Source organism: Saccopteryx leptura, chromosome 12 (genome assembly GCF_036850995.1).
Source record: "Saccopteryx leptura isolate mSacLep1 chromosome 12, mSacLep1_pri_phased_curated, whole genome shotgun sequence".
NCBI lineage: Eukaryota > Metazoa > Chordata > Mammalia > Chiroptera > Emballonuridae > Saccopteryx > Saccopteryx leptura.
Window position 1 is genome coordinate 4,104,341 of NC_089514.1, and position 14,133 is coordinate 4,118,473.

General features: G+C 55.2%; 1 protein-coding gene across 1 annotated transcript in view; it reads left to right on the forward strand.

The window, feature by feature from the left end:
• Positions 1 to 4,205: 4,205 nt before the first annotated feature.
• The window catches only part of LOC136383830 (epidermal growth factor receptor-like), a 123,243-nt gene continuing 113,315 nt past the window's right edge, over positions 4,206 to 14,133 (forward strand). Inside the window, exon 1 of the mRNA XM_066353712.1 lies at positions 4,206 to 4,369. The gene's annotated coding sequence lies outside the window, so the exon portion shown is untranslated. The remainder of the gene's footprint in view (positions 4,370 to 14,133) is intronic.

Below are 14,133 nucleotides of genomic sequence, written 5' to 3' on the forward strand. Positions count from 1 at the left end.
GTTAGTTTCTCGTTGCACGTTGCGACTTCTTAGTTCATTGATTGTTTTCTCATATGTGCCTTGACCGCAGGCCTTCAGCAGACCGAGTAACCCCTTGCTCGAGCCAGCGACCTTGGGTCCAAGCCGTTGAGCGTTTTGCTCAAACCAGATGGGCCCGCGCCGGCGCTCAAGCTGTCGACCTTGGGGTCTCCAACCTGGATCCTTCCGCGTCCCAGTCCGACGCTCTATCCACTGCACCACCACCTGGTCAGGCTGTTCAATCTTTTCTGCGAGCGCATTGCCGGCGCTGGTTGTTGTCTGGCCGCTGAGGCACAGGCTGGGGAACGGGCAGGTGGTGGTGGTGTGTGTGTGTGGGGGGGGGGGGGGTGACGCTGCCTGCAGACTCGGCCCCGGACACCTGCTTGTTCTCCTTCTCGGGGAGGGCACCTCACTCCGGTCAAGGGCAAGTGGTCGCCACGGAGCTGTCGCTAACGCCATGCGCGCCGTTGTTCTCCGAGTTTAAATTTCACAGGAGTCCCGTTACAATTTTCCAAATGCTTACCACCTCTTCAGTTTTAACCAGCCTGCCTTTCAGGAAAACTATCTTCAATATTTAAAAAAAAAAAAGAACAGAGAAAGAGAAAACACTGCTACCAATGTGTGTTGTGTCTAAGACTGAATACTCCCCATGGTTTTTAAAGGCAGCAACCATGGATGTACTTGTGATATGAGATAGTCAACAAGTTCCAGCCATTGCACATGCACACACACACACACACACACACACACAGAGACTCACTCACTCTCACACTTACAATCTGACAAGAATAACAAGTCAGAAAAGCCTGTCTTTGTTCCTGGAGTGGCTTCCGGCTCTGACCTGCTTCCTTCACCTGGGCACTCACAGGTCCCGGTGCAGCCCCGCAGCCCCGTCTGCACACCAGCTCCCAGCCCCCTGGTGCCTTCTCCAGCTGTGTCTCTCCAGTGGAGTCTCCTGTGCTCCCGGGGCCTCCGTTCCCCCTGATGCAGGTTGCCCTGTCTGGGAGCCTCAGACGCCGCACAGGGAGGGCAGGGCGCAGAGCAGAGGACGCACACGGGCCGGCGGGACAGGCAGCTCAGCCTTGCAAAGCCGGCTTACCCAAAGTGCCCTGCTCACGCGCAGTGGGGCCATTAATTCAGGGCGCACAGAGAAAGGCGTTTCCGGAGGTGGAGTGTCCGCGGCCATGGGGCACGCAGTGGTCGTGGGTGCCCTCGCCTGAGCCCTCCACTCTTCATTCCTTCTTATCCGCCACCCACCGGACTCCCCTTTCAGTAGCTTTAGGAATCAATCTGTCCCCGTGCTGGCTGCGCCGTCCAGCTCAAAGCTGCCTCCACACCACTGTCCCCAGAAACCCGAGGGCGGTTGTGGCGCGCAGGGGTGCAGGTCCCCTAGTGTGAGGGAACGGAGCAGCCAGGGGGGAGCGTGCATTCTCCGCGCAAGATCGTCCCAGTCCGTGGCCCAGGAGCACGTGGCAGGCGGGGCAGCGTGGGCGGGGCGGGGCCTGCGGGGGCGTCTGCGGCTGTGGTGGGCACCACGGGGCCTGTGGCCTGCTCTGTAATGCAGTAGACAGGAGTGGTGGGGTGGGGGTGGGGTTCTGGGGAAACAGCAGGTGAGTGTGTGTACAGCTTTGACTCCTCGAAACTTCTTGTCCCTGGGTCACCCCTGGAGCTCAGCTCTCCCACGGAGTGAGTCGTGCCAGAGAGAGGGCAGGAGCGAGGGAAACCTGGCTTCCCAGCTGTGGGGGGTTCCTCTCCCCCTCCCCCCACTTCTAACACAGTGCCTTTCAGACGTTTCAGGAATATACTTTTCTGATGAGAAAGATGTTATTTCAGCTTCCTAACTTCTGGAGCCTATTTGCCCGTCTTGGGTCAGGGAGAAGAAGCAGCCTGGTGCATTCCTCAGGGCAGACGATTTTAATTATTACCCGTGGCATGTGCGTTTTGCTTATTTAAGGAAAATCCCTGTGGTTCCCAGACATGCTTCAGTGGCGTACCTTCGTGTGTGAGTAAGACGTCACTGCCTGACACCAGCAAGCACTCACTTCTTACCCCCGGGACGGGACCTCCCATGACCGCGGGGAAGGAGGGATGCATCTCTGAAAATGAGACCAACCACGCAGCCCAAGTCACGGTCTGTGGACCGTGAGGTGTGGTCTCAGCTACAGAGGAGGGCCCCTCGTCTGCCAGCATGGACACCCAGGGACGGGAGCCTCATCTACACCACGCGGAGACTCGGCTGTCCTTTCTGCGGTGTCTGACACGGTCCCTTTCTGAGCGTCCCAGGCTCCGCCTCCTTGGCCCCGCCCCCTCCCACTCGTGTTCCTTTTCCTGGGAGTCTCGCAGAGCGATGAGAGCCCAGCGCCCATTTCCTTGGAGGGCTCGGCTTACATGGCTTCCCATCTAGAAACGTCACCGTGGGCTGGGGCCGGGGACCGGAGAAGCCATTCCCAGCCTGTCCCTGTCCCTGTCCCCGGGCTGGTCTGGTCGGCCCGGGAGGAATGTGGCTTATGTAACCATTAGTTGGCTGCCCAGGGCCAGAAAAGCAAAGGTTACAATTAAAATGCGAAGGGTGGCGGAACCGGAGTCCAAGAATTCCAACCTCCCTGCCTGGCAGGCCTGTCCGCTCCTGTCCCCAAACCCGGCCCCGTGTCCCAGGTAACCTCAGTCAGGTGGCACATGTCCTAGGAGGACATTTGATTCCCAGCCGTTCCTCCAGGTGATTCACATGAACTATTTTTTTTTTTTTTTTAAGCTCTTAACTGATCTGCTTTACAATGAACTAGTTGAGTCTGAAGCAGACAGACAAGATTCTCCAGGCACGGTGCTTGCTGATCGGCAGCCTCTGAGGAAGAGTTTCCATTACCCCCCCTCCCCCCCAGTCTGAGAAAAAGACAGGTTCGCTCCCTCCCTCCGGCGCTGCCGAGTGTGGTCCTTGTCTGGGACTGATGTCTGCCTCGGAGGAGGGAGGAGGGAAGGGTCACCACCCCCCACCCCCGGCTGCCCCGGGCTGCCTGTCCCGTTTTTTTTCTCTGCCCTAGAATCCCACCCCCAGCCCATCCTCTGTTCTGGAAGGACAGCAGACTGCCCGTTACACCTGGTACCGCGCCCTTCTCTCCTTGGGACACCCCAACCCCACCTGTGTGCTGTCCGCTCAGGGCCCCTGGGCCAGGCTCTCTCCTTACGAAAGGATCCGGCGCCCCAGCCAGCGGCAGGACACCTGGCTGTGCAGGCCCCGCCCCTCGTGTGTTTGACCTTGAGTGACCTCGAGCAGGCTCCTCCGAATTCCACTCCTGGGTGATAGGTGCCAGACAGAGTGAACACAGGGTGGAAAGCACCCCTTGAGGGTTGAAAACCACTTGAAGACAGCAGGAAAAGCCGTGTTTGTCCAGACAGGAGCGGCGTGGGTCTGGGCAAGACGTGGCTTTAATTTAGCCGCCCAGGGAGTTCCTTTCATGCCCGCGCCTCCCTGGCTCCCTGGCGGGGGGCCCGGGCTCAAGGAGAGGGAGGAGTTCTGGCATTACTCTACATGGGGTCAGCCAATAGGGTGCTCTGCGCTGTGAGGCACAGACACACGGCCCCTTTTGTTCCAAAAACTGGGACACTTCACCTGAATGCGCCTGACGACAGGCCCCAGTATGTGAGACCTGCTCGGGAGAGCCAGAGCCCCTGGGGGCCAGAACCCTGGACACAGCGCGGGACAGTGAGGAGCCGCATCCTCTCTGTGGACATGGACATTCCTCAGAGCCTGCTCGCGGGTCCTCGCGATTTCCTCGTGGCGTCGGGGTTCTTGCTTTTACATCAGGGTCCCTCAGCTCCATCTTTGGCCCGCCCTTCCTCCTGGCTCTCTGTGCCCTTACCCACGTCGATGGGTAAAGGCCTCCTCTGACCCACAGACGTGGAGCCCGGTGGCCCCCAGCCCAGGCCTGGCATCTGCACCCTTGTTTACAGAGCCCCGCGGGGGCAGCCTTGGAACCACGTCGAGACGGACTTGTCCACGGGCACCTGCCGCAGGCGCTCTGGGAGGTCACATCCTCATCCTCATGTGCGCCGGGGCCGGGCCCTCCTAGGCGGCCCCTGCCCCCCGCTTCATCCATCCCTGTCCTTGCTGTCGTGGGTCAGCCCTTAACGGTCTCTCGTGAGAACAGAGGTGTTTCCTTCTCACTGCCCTGCTCTGTCTGAGACCTTCCCCTCATCGCCACCAGAGCCGTCTCTAAGACAGCGGTGTGCGTGAGACGTTGCCTGCCCACTGAAATCTCTTGGGAAGCTGTAAAAAAATAAATAAATAAAAATCCTAGCACAGGTCGCATCCCCTGAGGCCCTGCGGTAAAGGGTCTGGAAACGGGACCGACAGGTATGTTTTGACAGCTCTCCTGGTGGTCCTGTACAGAGAGGAGAGTGTTCTAGTAGGTTCTCAAACGTCAATCTGATCGTCTTACTAGTTCCTTAGGTGAATTGTTTTTTTTCTTTTTTAGGTAGCCCCCTTTATCTGAAGTTCAGAATTGAAACTATAGCTAGAACCAGTATACCCGTGTCCATTGTGTATGAACTCAGTCAGCCCACGGGCACTATTTAGGAAGGGTAGCTGTAATGACAGTTTGTACATATTGGAGCACATGTGATGACTTTCCTCATACATGCATGACCTGTCCTGTCCCATGCTCCAACTTCCTCTCTCACCTCGTCCTCTCCTCCTCCCAGCAGTGCCCACACACACCACACACACACACACACCACACACACACACACACACCAGGTCACTGTCATGGACGTGGAACATCATCTTGAACTCAGTTGGGTTTGAGTGTTTTATTCTTTTGTGGACCAGTGATTTTTCTTCTCAGTTAGGTATCTACCAACTTGAGGTCAGTTTCTTGACCTCAAGCTTCATGTTATATTTACATGTCTTGGCACCCTGCTCAGCACACCTGAATGAGTGACGGGCAACTTCGGTGAGCCCCAGTGTCCTTGTTTGCATATTACCTGTTGGGCTGACCCCTGGGGCTCCTCCAGCTCTGAACTTGTGTTCGCTCTCAATCACGCACTGGTTCTGCCAGTGGGTTAGACCCTGGGCTGCCAACAGATAACGTCACAAAGCGTGGAAGACCCGCTCGGCCCGGACAGGTGGAATGAAGCCATATCCTGTGATTCGATCACAATGGCAGTTGAAGAGTCACGTGGAAAAAACACCCATGAGCATTTCCGATATTTCAGTAAAACCATCCTATGTTTCCATGGAGGGTGGCCCCTGAAAAATGAAGGAACTCACTGGATGTGTGTCCTAGTCAGGGAAGCCACGACCAGCGCTTTTACATACTGTCTAAGAATGACGTCTTCGATCGAAAGATTTGATTTCTGCTGATTTTCAAACTGGTGACAGGATCTGACTCTTCTCGAGGAAAACACTTTGAGCCTCTCCCGACCAACGCCTCTCAACGTGGGAGACGGATGTAATGGAGTTTCACCGCATTGGTCCGTTGTGGCTCCCCTTGCATGTGCCCTGGAATTCTGCGTGGCGGCTGTGCCTTGTAACAACTCGCTGCGCCATCACACGGTGGCTCACTTTCAAGTTCACATGGAAAATTTTAATTTCAGGTTCAGCGGTCGGTCAGAAACCCAAGTTTCCATAGTCTCTTTGTGGCCCAATCCTCCTCAGCACTTGCTGTGGAAATAATTTTCTTGAAGGCGGTATTTGTTGAGTGACTGATGGAATGAAAAGGAAAGAAGGAAAAAAAAAAAAAAAAAAAAAAAAAAAACAACAACCCACCACCAATTGCATAAGTGTGAAAAAGACCTGGGTGTTTCAGTTGGCTGCAAGTTCACCATGAGCCAGCAGCAACAAGGTGCCGTGGACGGTCGAGTTCGTCAGTGAAAGCACAGTGTCCCGGATTCAGGAGGCGGTCACCTGGCCGTGCCCTGTGCCGGTCAGGGGGCGGGCGGACTGCGTAGCTCACTGCACGTTTTAAACGGACCCGCGGTGAGCTGGAGATCGTGGAGCAGAGGGGAGCGGGAGGGTAGAGAGTTAGAATCTGTGCAGAGAGTTAGAATCCGTGCAGAGAGTAGCTGGATGGCACAGCACAGGCCCCTAGGAGCTCTGACAGCTGTCGTAGTGCATGAGGGGCGAGCTCTGTGGACAGGGAGGCTGACTCCCTCTTCCGGCTCCAGAGTCCAGAACGAAGAAGACCAAGGGTGTGTGAAGGTGGAGAGAGAGAGAGGCAGCTTGCGGAGCAGCACAGAGAAGAATTTCGGCGGCAGCCAGAGCACCCTGAGATGGAATTTGCTGTCCGTACATGCCTCACCCTGGAAGCATTTAAACGAGGCTGGGATGGGCGGTTAGGAATCTCTCCGTGGAGGGGACGCTGGCCACGGCCAGGAATGCGGGCTTCCCGGCCGCTAAGCGTCTCTTACTACAAGTATCTCATAAATTAGCAAAGCTGGGGATTTCAGAGCAGCCCTTTTATTTATATTGAGGTCGGCAGCGCGGATTTCTTGGTAACGCTGTTAAACAGACCCACCTACTCTTTCCCAGATGCTACCCAAAAAAAAAAAAAGAAAAAAAGAAAAAAGCTCTTGAGTTTTGGTTAGGTTAGATCTGAAGTTTGAGAAGAGTATGTGTGTGGTGGGTGTGGTTACATGGTAGCATTTTATTGGACTCGGCTTGGCACCGATGTCTGTGCAAAATGCAACCCTCCTCTGAGCTTCGTTCAAGTCACTGAGTGTAACATCTCCCGTGCTCCACTTGCTGGTGGACCGGGAGGGTGGGGCTGGAAATGCTGACGTTCCCGGGGTCTGCTCTCTGTCTTCCACGGGTTCCGTAGCCGAAGGGGGCTGACCACGTCCCAGCGCGGCCGGGAGGTGTCATCCTGCCTCGGGACTGCGTTCTGTGGGCAGCGCTCCCTGGTGAAGAAGGCATGGAAACCCATGACATCGACACTCAGGCGTCCCTCGCACCAAGCCGCTGTGTTCTTTCAAAATACGCGATCAATGCTGCTTAAGAGCCAGTGGTGGTTTAGTTATTAACCCAGTCGGGGGAAGCGGGGCATTACACAGAATGTCCCAGTTAAGAATTTAACCTGGTAAGCATTGATTTCGTCAGCTAACACATATGTGTCTGCAAGGCCCTAGCAAAACAAATAAAACCAGGAAGGAATAAAGTGTTCAGCGATGGAAAGGCTGAAATAAATCAGGAGGAATGGGAGTTTTTACCCTTCTTTTCTTCTGTTGGGCTTGGCGTTGCCTCCCGAGGGCCCATGTGTATAGGTGGCCATGGGAGTCGCCTGAGCACCAATACAAGGGATTGAATCACTCAAAGGGTTCAGTGTCACCTGTGAAATTCTGGGATCCAGGGTTTCCAGCCGCAAGACCAGGAAGCAAGCCCTCGCTAGGGCTGTCTCCTCTGTGCCAGGCCGCATTCGTCCCCAAGGGGCGACGTCAGGGTGCAGAGTGAAGGAAGCTTCTCTTTTATTAAGTGAGAGGCTTCCCTCTGCCTTGCTCCCCTACCCCCAGGCTTCCTCTTTTAGAAACACCCTGCGTGTGTCCCTGGAGTGCATCTCTGACGGCGGATGAGTCGGTCCTGATAGTTCTTGTTCACTCAAGCCCACGGTTCTCTCTCGGTGCTGTACGGGTTTTGACAAACGGATAATGTGATACGCCCACCACTGCAGTATCAACACAGAGTCGTTCCCACGGCTCCGAAAATCCCCCGTGGTCCACCTGTTCATCCCGCGCCACCCCCACGGCCGGCCACCACCGTTCTTGCCCTACACGCGCTGACTCCTGTGCTCCCTGCTCCCTGTGAGCCGGCCCTGTTGCGCGCCTACGGAACTACTTAATCTCGGGTCGCTGCTCCGTCCATCGTTGTTGAATAAATATTTGCATGAACGCATGAATAATCAAGGGTTTTGCAAGCTTCCTTATCCATTACATCACCGCGGTGAGAAAACAGGGTTCTCGTGGAGAGGTGCTGAGTGGACAGTGGATGTGTGCTCGCCCCAGATTACGTGTGGGTGGAGCTGGAGTTGGAGCGCCGACGGGGTGCGCTCGCTGCCCGCACGGCTGCGCCTGGGCGGTCCCAAGGGGACCTGGGAGCCGCCGGCAGGCTCGCTGCGTCGGTCACCTAGGGAAACACACGGGGTTCTGAGCGCGGCCTGCAGGGGCCACCCCCCACAAAAGAACAACAAAAATCCTCATTTATTTCTCTTGTGTCTGAAGACTTCTCACCTCCCCAAGCGAGCAGATTTGTGGCTTTCCGTCACAGAGTGATCCTTTAAACTCATGGCATCTTATTTCTTGAAAGGAGTGAGGGGGTGGGGGGTGGCCTGTTTGGGCACGCCAGGGCCCAGTTTGCGTGGTTTCCTGGGGTCTCGGTTTTCGCCAGAGCGTCCGCCCTTGTTGTACACAGAATCATTTCTCTCTTCGACGAGTTCCTGGGGGGTGTTTATTGTTCAAGAAATTTTCTGTGGTCTCACAGTAAATTTCTGAATTTCGCAGGTCAGGCTGAGTTTTCAAAGTCCCACACTGTCCCAGGAGAGTGTCCCTAAGGCACCAGAAAAACCCTCTTTACACTGATCTTCGCTTCCTTCCCATGTGTCTTTGTGCAGAGAGTACCCAGAACGCGGTGTCTAGCAGACATCCCTTTGTCAGGACAGCCTGTGAGCGCCTCGTTTACGTTGCCTCGTTTTAGGAAAACGCTTTGTAACCTCTTCATCCCGTGTTTGGGGGGCCTTAGGTAGTGACGACAAGCAGGAGGCTGGCTGTGTGGCGGACACAAACTGCAGGGGCCCGTCTGGGCCTCCTCCCAGTGTCACAGTGCAGTCCCCTCGGAAACGTCGATGCCAAGGGTTTGGGACTCTTGGACGCTGTGCGGCCTGGAGAGAGATGCCCAGGCGGCAGAGCCAGGAGGCCGGGGCTCGGTCCCCATGCTGCCAGCACGTGAGCCGTGGTGCGGGCAGTGCAGGAGCTCGGCCATTGTTCTTTCTGATTACCCTGCACGGACGTGGCCACGTCTGCTGCACGTCACCGTCTGCCCCACATCTGCCTTTCCGAGTGACACTCAGGAGGATACACTGTGTCTTGGGAGATGCTCCCCCGCTGTTCACACGAGGTGCAAACCCTGGAGTCCCAGCCCCTGGTCAGGCTGCTCTCTGGAGCACGTCGCCCACGGCGGAGTTGAGGCCACGAGTCCTGTGAAGGGGACCCGGTGGGTTTTGTTCCCTGTCTTGAACAGGCCGCATGGTGGTGGGCGTGGTGGTCTCGTGGGTGTGGATAGGGCTTGTGCCTTCTCTGTTGGGGGCGTGTGTGGTGCAGCACCCCGGTCCCAGGCCTGGGAAGGCTCCCGGCCCTGCCACGCTGGCCCACCCACATGGGGGAAAGCTAGTGGTCCAGGCCGAGATTGCTCTGCTTTCCCACTGTTCTCAGCTGCTTCCAATTAGGCCCGATACACATCACCGCGGGTTGTGTCTTTATCAGGGTAAGTCTCCCATGTCCGTGTGAGTTTCCCGACCACAGAGGGAGAGAGGGGTATTGCTTTGCGAGCACGGCCCCGCCTTTTACTGCTCTGCTGGAATGCTTGCTTCCTCGGCCAGATTTACTGTGTTGAGACCAGCTTCTCCCTCCCGTGGACCCTGGTCCCCCGGAAGACGTGATATATAAATCGCTCTGTAAATATAAACATCGCGGCGGTGTGACAACCTGGTTTTCCGTATGTGGGCTTTTGGAACCAAGATAGATGGAACCAAGCCAGGAGGCTGAGAAAGGTAGAGCCGCTGTGATCTCATCTCCCTAACCGACCTACCGGGCAGTCTCTAACTTGATTGACATATTGAATATTTCACGTGACCTCCCTGGGGAATGACTCTTGTTGAGGCATTGCAGACACCGGGCGTCAGGACGTGCGTGGGTCGGCGGGTCCGGTTGTGGGAGAGGAATGGCTTGTCCTCACCGTCTCCTCAGAAGGTCAAGGGGCCGGTGAGCACCCGCCAACCCCCGCGCTGAGGCTAGGAGAGGGGAGGAGGCTATCAAAACTGCCCAGCAATGTGGTCGCAAATCTCAGCTCCCCAGGGGAATTCAGGGACCTGGAGGCCAAGGAGGTAAATGTGCCCATTAAACCAGGAGCGAACATGACCGCTAGCTAGGGGATGAGCGGGAAAAGTCAAAACTTTAGACTTAGGACGGAACCGGGGAGCCGGGAGGCTTAGACGCTAGAGCTCAAACGATGGGGGGTGGGGGGAGGGACCTCTCAAGAACGGGGTCTCAGCTCCCGGGATGTGGGACAGGGAAGAAAACTGCGTTTCTGAGTTGAAGTGAATCTTCAAAGGCGTGGCGGGTGTTTGGGTCTCTTCTCGCCTGTGTGGTCCCAGAGTGCGAGGCAGTGGTTCTGGCTTCAGTGACCTGCAGATACGAGTTGGAGTAACCCAAGGACATGGGAGGTGGGGGTGTGAAACAGAGAAGTAAGTGGAGGAGTCCACACCCCAAGGACCGTTCTCTTAACCCTGGAATTAAGACCATGGCCCTGGGTGTGATCAACCAATAACTGCAGATCGTTTCTGCTTGATCCCGTCTCGCTGGAACGGACCATCTGTTTTCTCCATCACCGCCGCTCCTCCGCGAGCGTTTTCTAAGTATAATTTCTCGGTGTTCCTTTCCAGCATGTGTGTGTGTGCCGTTGGGATCACAGTTGACGGGCAGGCAGGCAGCCATGCATTACTGCGTGCGTTCGCTTTTTTTTTTTTTTTTTTTTACACACGGAGGTGGTGGTGGGGGTTGTTCTGAATTCCCAGTCGCCTTTTTTTCTTCCTGTTTCTTTGGAAATATCTGACCTGTGGCATCATCATCACAAAGCTCCTTGAAATGGAATGCTCTGCTTTGAATCTGAAGATGTGCTTTTCTGACAAAGTTTATGGAACCCCCGAGGGGATGGCTCTCACCGCGCGTGCGTGGGGTAGGTCGCCCTGGGAGACAGCCATCCCGGTTCCTTGTCATCGGTGGGGGCGGGGGGGGGGGGTAGGAAGGACCAGAGAGGGGGAGCGATTTCTCCAAACTCCCAGAGCCAAAGCCTGAAGCCAGAGCTGAGCGTTGCCAACCTCTGTCTGCTCCGTGGCCCCGCCCCGCCTCTCAGAGCCGCTGCGCCGGGGGTCAGATGGAGAGAGCAGATGGGGCCCAGTTTCCAACAGTAAGATGAAGGAAGAAATCGGGGCGCCCGGAAACAAGAAGGTCTGGCTGCCCTCACCTCCCCTCTCTTCCCTCGTTCTCTGCCTCCTGGCCGGTTTCCTCCTCAAACTGGCTGGAAACTTCTTCCCTGCTGAAGTCATTAAAATAAAAGGCCCGGGCTCCGATTTCACTTTGGTCCTGGGTTTAGGTGGGACCGCATGTGTGCTGAGAGGCAGCTGGAACACTGTGGAATTCTCTGGGCAGCGGGAGAACTGGGGAAGGGTTGCGTGAGCGCGCACGTGTTTGAGATGGAAAGACCAGGTGTGGGGGAGGAAAGAGCATGCACACAAAATAGATTCTTTTTTTTTTAAAAGCGAAGACTGCACCTACAGATAGGGGAGATGTTCTCTTCCCAAGACACTCTCTTCCGAGCGTTTGGCCATCGGCGGCCACTCTCGGACCAATCAGCGGGACCGCGCCGCGACCTCCAGGCTGGCGAGAGGCGCGTGCCCAGCCCCGTAGGTGTTGGTGTCGGTCCCGGGTCTGCGCGTGGAGGGGGCGGGGGGCGGACGCAGGTGGGTGGAGGGAGGTGCGGAGGTAAGTCATCAGAAAGGAGGTCCCGGGAGGGGGCAAACCCGTGCCCGCCCCCCGCCCAACAGGACTGGAGGGGATCCTTCTCCTGCCCACGACTGTAAACTCCCAACTGCTCTTCTTAAACCAGAAATAGACCTCAGCGAGGGCAGCCCCTCCCTGGGATTCTTTCCTGCTGCTGCTGCGTTTTCTCGAGAGTTTATTCGGTTTGTTTGGGTTTTTCTTTTTTTCTTTTCTTTTTTGGCATTTTACCTCCACATGCAGCCCTCACATAGTATATACAAAAAATAGAGGTTTTAGTAAACATTCGCCATTTAAATTGCACTGCCCTGACTGCTGAGGAAAAGCAGCGCCTTTAAACATTCTTCCTTCAGCAGCGTCTCTCGTGCGAGAGGCTGGAAAACCGTTTCTGGTATTTTAGCTTTATTGGCCTGAACGCCATAGGACGAGGTTTCTCTCTCTCTTTTTTTTTTTAAAGACCAGAATGATGATTCTCCCAAGAACTGAGGGGACAGCCCCCGAGCCCGAGGGGACATCAGAGCTTGATGTACAACAGCATGTACTTCTCTGAACTGCGTCCCCTGCTGTGTAGGGTTTAATTTCAATAGACGCATGCAGGTTGACATGCAGACCTCTCTAAGACGATGTTTCATAAGAGCTTGTATGATTCGCGGCCCGTGTTTGACTGTCAAAAAGAAGTGCTGTTGATTCATAATAATCGTGGTGTGGGCATCCCCACCAGGGAGGCCCATGAGCAAGCTTGGCAGTCCAGTTTCCTCCTCGAGCCACACAGGGAAAATAATTTAATGGCGTACTCATGGCCCAGAATCGAATATTTTCCGAGCAGCCTGCCTTGCTTTGTTAAGGAAGCTAGATTAGTATCCAGAAAGGGTCCCCTCACCTTTCCAAGTCCATTTCCCCATTTTTGAAGGACAAACCGAAACAGACAGATGGCGAACCAAATAGATTTGAAGGCGGGTCTGTGAGAGTCACACATTCCCCCCCCCCCATTGGGTCGTTCAGACTCTCAGTGCTCACTTGCTCTTATTTTCGGTACAACTTCACCCTCGTTAGAAACCAGAAGCTCTTTTTAAGTGTCCACAAGGGCTTTAAAAAGCTTGGCTGCGGCCAGAGTGAAGAGACGACACAGCCAGACAAAGACGGCTCACCAACCCAAGGATAGCTCTCCTCGTTTCTGGTCCATCTGACCTCCTATCAATCCCGAAAGCCACAGAGAGGGTGAGGGATGAAGGGTGAGAGGAGCAGACACAAACCTAGTAGGCCAGGTCCCTTGTGTCACAGCCACACGTACCAGTAAGGCACCGAGAGAGAGGCATGTCCCAGCATCGCCTGGAACAACGTGATCCCCCCACCCCCACCCATCATAAAAAGGTTCACCCACGTGCCACGTCACACACCAAATAGGATGTCGGAGGGCAAGACAATGACTGTTTTAGAAAGGTTTATCCAAAAAGAAACCCATTGAAATCAGCACTCGTGAGGCTTACAGGTAGAAGTCCACCTGAGTTCTCCAGAGGGTGACATATCTCGGTGGCAGCTTGATCCTTTAGGAGGGGGGTGGGCCAGACGAGGAGTTCCCCTTCTGCCTTCTCAGAAATGCAATCCTGGACTTCCTCGGACTTCCTGGTGGTTCTTGCTGCATTCTGGGGTTTTTTGTTGGGTTGTTTTGGTTTTTTTTTTCATGTCTAAACACTTAGATGTTCTAAATCAGTGACTCCCTCGGGAGACACAGGGTGGACACCGCGTAACCTTTGCGGGTGACTCACGGGCCGCAGGAACACTCCCTGTGCTAATGAGCTGCCCTGGGTGAGGCTGAAGGGTTAACACACTTCCCAAAGCCTCTGACTTACTGTTCCCAAAGAGTCATTTACTCACTGGAGGCATCGGGGTGACGGCGAGCACCCTTGTAGCCTTCCTTAAAAAGATCAGTTCTATTTTAGGATAGAAAAGTATGAAGCAAGGGCCGGGAGGTCATTAGGAACTGACAGCCAGTTTCCCATTTCTGAGGGTATTTATTTAAAGGTTCCTGTCGCTGAAGGACCAAGCCATAGCATGGGGGGGGGGGGGGTCATAGCATCGTGAACCGTATTGTGAGACGTGTTGACCCGCTGACCCTGGCTGGGAAGAGGCTCTGTGACCACGGCCAAAGGGGATGTGAAGAATCACCAGAAGGTGTCGGGGGTGGGGGGGTGGGATGGACCATGTTTCCCTGACTCTCATTTCCACTAGCATGTCTTTGTTTGTTTGTTTTTTAATTGTATTGAATTTATCGGGGTGACATTGGTCAATAAAATCACATAGGTTTCTGGTGTACAATTCTTTAGTCCAGCGGTTCTCAACCTGTGGGTCACGACCCCA